Genomic DNA, 6,416 nt, shown 5'->3' on the forward strand with positions numbered 1-6,416 from the left:
ATTTCTTTTACTCATAATTTAAACAATTTTTATTTTAATTTTATATTATTGCTCATATATTTTATTGTTAATTTCAAAATTTTGTTTTATTAATTATTTTATGTTATACATATATTTTAAATACTGATTCTAAAATTGAATTTCTAAGATGACTAAATCCGTTTATAAAAATAGTTAAATCTAAGATTGCAACGTCAGGTCAAAACAATCAAATAGAGCATGCGTCCTTTAGCCATGTGTCTAATCCTATTTTATGTGCTGACACTTGTCTACGGCCTCCATATACAGCTGATTCCTCGTCACGTGTATGTCACGTGCTCACTAGATAATCTTTTATTTAAATAAGATTATTTGTTGAATTTTATTTTTAAAAAATTATAATGTGAATTAATTTAATTACATTTTATAATTGAAGAATAATGTAAAAATATTCCATTGCAAAAAAAAAATAAAAATTTAAATAATTTTTAATGGATGTTTAGAAAAACACGATTGACGGGATCACTTTTAAAATGATAAAATCCTGTTGAGTACGCAAGGGATGATGGAGTTTATTTGACACAGTCTAGAAAGGCGCGTGGGACAGCGGTTGTCTTTTGCCACGTCATTTTCAAGTAAAACCAAAAACAAAATAAATAGAACTCAAAAAGAAAGGAAATAACGCAGAATGTTGTCGAACGTGGGCGCATTGTCGGCGGCCGTTAGTTTTATGTTAACGCCGTTAATCTTCGCAGTACAAAAAGGACTCCCTCAACCGTTTAAAAAACAGTTACCGTTAAGTTCTCCGTCTAAAAAAAATTCCGTTACAACCTTCCTCGTTTCCCTCCTATAAATATAGGAATCTCTTGCCTGCTTTGTCTTTGTCTTCCGATTTCAAACTTTGAATTTCTTTTTTTCTTGATTTGGAGCTTTGGGTTTTGATTTTTTGATTCCTGAGAAACAATAATTTCCAGGTAAGCTTCCAAAATTTACTGTTAAATTGTGTTTTTCCTTCTTGGTGTTTCTTTTGAATTGTTTGGTTATCAACTGGCTTTCTTGGTTTTCATTTTGGTTACTATTACATGAAAAAGGTAGCTGAATTTTAGTGCTTTTGTACAATTTTAGTTTAAGTGCTTATATTTTAGTTTGTAAGCAAAAGCTCTCTGGGCTTTTGTTTCTAATTAGAAGCTGTTTGTTTTCTGGGAAACTTGGTTTGTTCAGTCGAAAAGATTATCAAAGATTTTCTCTTTCAGGGTTTTTTATTCTAAATTTAGCTCTCTTGCTTAATCGGGCAAATCATATACATACGAATAAAGAGATCAACTGTTTTAAGCTTCTACTGTATGTATGTATGTATGTATGTATGTATGTATTTTCTATTAGGAAATGTAGTGCTGGTAATATGGTGTTGTTGAGCCATGATTTAAATTTGTTTACTTTGTATATATTGTCAATTTGTAATGGTTAAATGTAGTAGCTTCTCAAGTAGATGGCATATGTGGATATTTGGAAATCTTAGGATTCTAATACTGAAAATTTGATTTTGTTAACAAAAACAGAAAAGTTATCATCACTTCATGATCATGGGCATCCACACAAAATACTCTGCAACAAAATTCTTCAGATATAGGGTCTTATAACTTTGTGAGTTATCATGACTTCATGAGTATCTGATTTATGTTGGTTCAGTTTGTTTCGATTTTAGAGGTCTTTCCTTTACCTTTTAGGTTTGCTTCAGTCTATTCGGAAGTAATCCCTTTATGTAAATTGTGTGATGATGGGACATATATACCATTGTTTTGTGTTTTATGTATATACTGGATAGAGTTTCAACATTTTCCATCAAGCTACCTTTAGCTTGCTGGCCAAGAAATCATAAATTAATTCTAAAGTAGGACTTGGATTCTCTGTTTCGCTTTCTCTTTCTGGTTTAGTTTGTCAACTGCAATTGCGAACATATAAAACTTAATGGTTTTTTTGCCTTGTTTTTGCAGGTCAAATTTGTTTTCCTCAAGGTATAACACTATAACTTCTAAAACAGTTTTGAAGTTTCTTGTGGTCATTGTGACAAGAGGGGCTTGACAATCCTGTCTTAAGATGCCTGTAAATTTTCCATGACTGGAAAGCTGATGCCGAACGTGTAGCATGGATTCGCACCAGCTTTTCGGCCTATCCAACTCAATCTGTTATTCAACTATTTCTTCAATCGTAATAGGCTGTTTAGTTCTTCGAAATCTGACATAGGAAACTCACCCAATTCGCCCTTTTCGACTAAATTTGATTGTTGTACCTACACCACACCGAGTGACAGCCAAGAGCAGCATAGTTCCACAGATAAGCTCTCAGGACCCAGCCCTTCTTGTAACTCTTCACTTGAGTCTAACAATTATTTCCATCCCTTGAGTCCTTCTCTAAACTGCAGGGGCGAAAGCTTACTACTCTATTCTGGTGGAAGTTCTTATACACAATATGCAAACTTGAGCCACCAAATGATATACACTTCGCAGGAACTAGATAGCGCACTCAGGGAGCCGGACAGGGATAAAGATGTAACAACCCCAAGTGTTAGTAGACCACGGGAAACAGGCCCGCGGTCTAGGACATGGAGTCAGGAGTCCCAAGGTTCTTTGGTGCTTCAGCCTCAAACATCCTTTGTCTCTAGGCATCGGCAGTCAGCTGAAGCTGTTCATGTTGAGAAACGTCAGAAAGCGATAGAGGATTTGTCTTTGCATGGTATTCCGCCAGGCAATCTGAGGCAGTTGTTGATTGCATGTGCTAAAGCACTCTCCGAAAACAAGATGGATGAATTTGATGAGTTGATTGCAAAGGCTAAGGATGCTGTGTCTATTGCTGGAGAACCAATCCAACGTCTTGGTGCTTACATGGTAGAAGGGTTGGTTGCAAGGAAGGAAGCATCGGGGTCTAACATATATCGTGCCCTTCGTTGCAGAGAGCCTGAAGGCAAGGAGTTGCTTTCCTACATGCATATCCTGTATGAAATTTGCCCGTACTTGAAGTTCGGCTACATGGCAGCCAATGGGGCCATTGCTGAAGCATGCAGAAATGAAGATCACATCCACATTATTGATTTCCAGATTGCTCAGGGGACACAATGGGTGACTCTCTTGCAAGCACTTGCAGCCAGACCAGGTGGAGCTCCTCGTGTCCGGATTACAGGAATTGATGATCCTGTCTCGAAATACGCTCGTGGTGGTGGATTGGAAGCTGTTGGAAGGCGTTTGTCAGCACTATCTGAAAAGTTCAATATTCCAGTTGAGTTTCACGGAGTGCCAGTTTTCGCCCCAGATGTCACAAGGGACATGCTTAGTCTCAGGCCTGGGGAGGCTCTGGCTGTCAACTTCCCGCTGCAGCTCCATCACACCCCTGACGAGAGCGTTGACGTGAACAACCCTAGGGACGGGATTCTACGACTGGTGAAGTCACTTTCTCCCAAGGTTACCACATTATTAGAACAAGAGTCAAACACAAACACGGCCCCTTTCCTCCCCAGGTTTATCGAGACTCTAGAGTACTACTTAGCAATATTTGAGTCCATCGACGAGACACTTCCAAGGGACAGAAAAGAAAGAATCAACGTAGAGCAGCAATGCCTAGCCAGGGATATTGTGAATATCATTGCTTGCGAGGGAAAGGAGAGAGTGGAACGCCACGAGCTGTTGGGAAAATGGAAGTCCAGGCTAACAATGGCCGGATTCCGACAATACCCATTAAGCTCATATGTGAATTCAGTGATAAGAAGCCTACTGAGGTATTACTCTAAACACTATACACTGGTGGAGAAGGATGGTGCTATGTTGTTGAGATGGAAGGATCGGAACCTTATATCGGCTTCTGCTTGGCGCTGCAACAACTGAGATACATACAATGATACAAAGGTAATATACAAATAATCACATTCTTTTTTTTTTCAATAGGTTAGAGATGATAGGTAGGTTTGTTGTACGGTATAGTGATTGATGATGATGATATTGTATATTGAACCATGTTATAATCCAAAGTGGGCCTTTTCTAATAAATTTTCATACCATTAGTCAATGATGACTCTTTGTTTCGTAGATATCTTGTTCATTTTGCTATTAATTTTATGAAGTATCGGTTTTAATCATGTTATTATTCCAAAGTGGGCATGTTATAATCATCGTATCAAACGACTAGAGAAAATCATGTAAAATTATCTCATATTAATTAAATTGATTTCTCTAAAACAATAATTTAATCCTGTTAAGGATAATAAGTATTATATAACTTTGATTTATATGAGTTATCAATATTTACATATTCTACAATTTAGTCCTGATTCGAAAAAGATATTTGAAAAAGAAATATCTAAAAGATTCAAAAGAATATTTAATGTGAAAATTTTGAGGATTAAATTTACTATTATGTCAATCAAAATTAATTAAAATTGATGAAAACATTAATGTTGTAATCAATTGTCTTGAAATACTTACTTTCGAAACTAATAGGAATTAAATTGTTCCGATTTTTTAGAGAGATTAATTTACTCAATATCAAATTGAGAAGGATCAAAATGTTTTAAAATTACAAAATGATTACTTAAAGAGTACATTTGTCTTTTTGTTATTAAACCGTTAACTTCATGTTTATACATAAATTTAACCTCAATATTTATGTACTATGTAATTTAATACTGATTTTAATTTTTTAAATATAAAAATTTTAGAGTAATAATTTTTGCAAAATGGTTAAATCCCAATCTACTTACCGCACAAAAGAAAGAAAGAAATCATATGATTTTGATTTATATGGAGCAGTGATTAAATATTTTTATCAAATACTCATTTAACACGAATTTAGATTGTTTTATCCATCCCACGAAAAAAAAAATACAAATCTCACTTCAAAAACATAATTTTTTAACTGAAATCATAATTAAATAAGGTAACTAAAAATTCTACTTGTATCTAAGAAATTGGAATAAGAAAAAGGATAAAAAAGATGTACCTAATCTATGAGCACGCTTGGGATGAATAAGAATCCGCGAGTGAAACCTCTTCCGAACCAGACAAGCATTTCGGGCTTAATGCTCGTTCACCCATCCATCCACTGGCTACGTTAATGATGCCTAATTCTAGACTTCTCGGAGGACCCAACACCAATACTCGCATTCTGCCACCTCTCCTACACCCACCCTAGCCATCGGAGGAGCAGCTGGACCAGCTTACGGATATGAGTCACTGACCTGAAAAGTTGAGGCGGCGTAACTGGAAGGTCGTTAAGCTGCCCCAACGAGGTCGAGACCACTACCGAAGCTAATATCACTAGAAAGAGGGAATATTTTGGAACATGCAGAGTGGTGAGCTAAGGGAGGTTGTACTAGGAGTCAAATTACATTTTATCCCTTCTACTCAGGAAATGGACAAATTAGTCCTTATACATTAGATCAAAGAGCAAATTGATCATTTTATTAAAAAATTCATTTGTAACACTTCACACCCGACTCAATCATCGAATCCAAATATGTGACATCGCATTACGTTGCTAAAGCAACTCATATCAAAACATGCGCAAAATACAAATAATTGGATCACATCAATACATATCAATCATAATATAATCAATAAAAGTTTAAGCGGAATATAATACAATATTAAGATTCAAATTCAAACTTTCTTTTATCAATTTTATTAGTATGTCTTCAGATATTGTCTCGTTTTAAATTTTGGCAATTGTTCTTCGATGATAACATGTCTCGAGAAATTGAGATTCATATATCGAGACAAGGTATTGAGACAAAGTCTCTCATGCCTTGAGATATGGTTTCAAGATAGACCTCCCTTTTTTCTTATTTTAACTTTGAAGTTTAGATGTCTCGAGACAATTGTTGAAACTTAGAATAGGGCAAAACTAATTTAGCTTCGATGTGCCTTTGTCTTGAGACTAGTCCACTTGTCTCAAGACCTAGATAGGGTTATATTGAGACTAGCTTGACAAGTCTCAAGACATGAAACATTTAGTTAAACAATAAGGTAAAATTTATTCTATCAGTCTCGAGACTCAATGTCTAAATGACCAAAAATACACATTTCCAAATATTGAAAACTCAACCAAGATATACCTAAACATATTTAAACTCTATACTAATGCAAAACCATCGAATTAACGTATTAAAACATATTCATTCACCAACAAATCCTAGTATTCATTTCATCCACATATACCTAAACAAATTACACAACCAATCAATTATAAACACGAATACTTACCTTTAAATTAAGAGATAAATTAACCTCCCAAAACATTAACTAAAACAACAAGTTTAAACCACCTTAGGTATATGCCATTTAACCAAAACACATACATACATACAAAATAGGCACAAGTTGATTTCCGAGTCGAACTATCAAGTTGGATGCTTAAAAATCTTTGATTTACTATATTACTCGATTGAGACT

At 35.1% G+C, this 6,416-nt stretch overlaps 1 pseudogene; it reads left to right on the forward strand.

Moving 5' to 3' along the window:
• Nucleotides 1–844: 844 nt before the first annotated feature.
• LOC105784223 (chitin-inducible gibberellin-responsive protein 1-like) lies at nucleotides 845–4,035 on the forward strand (annotated as a pseudogene).
• The last annotated feature ends 2,381 nt before the right edge of the window (nucleotides 4,036–6,416 follow it).

Source organism: Gossypium raimondii, chromosome 13 (genome assembly GCF_025698545.1).
Source record: "Gossypium raimondii isolate GPD5lz chromosome 13, ASM2569854v1, whole genome shotgun sequence".
Taxonomy (NCBI): domain Eukaryota; kingdom Viridiplantae; phylum Streptophyta; class Magnoliopsida; order Malvales; family Malvaceae; genus Gossypium; species Gossypium raimondii.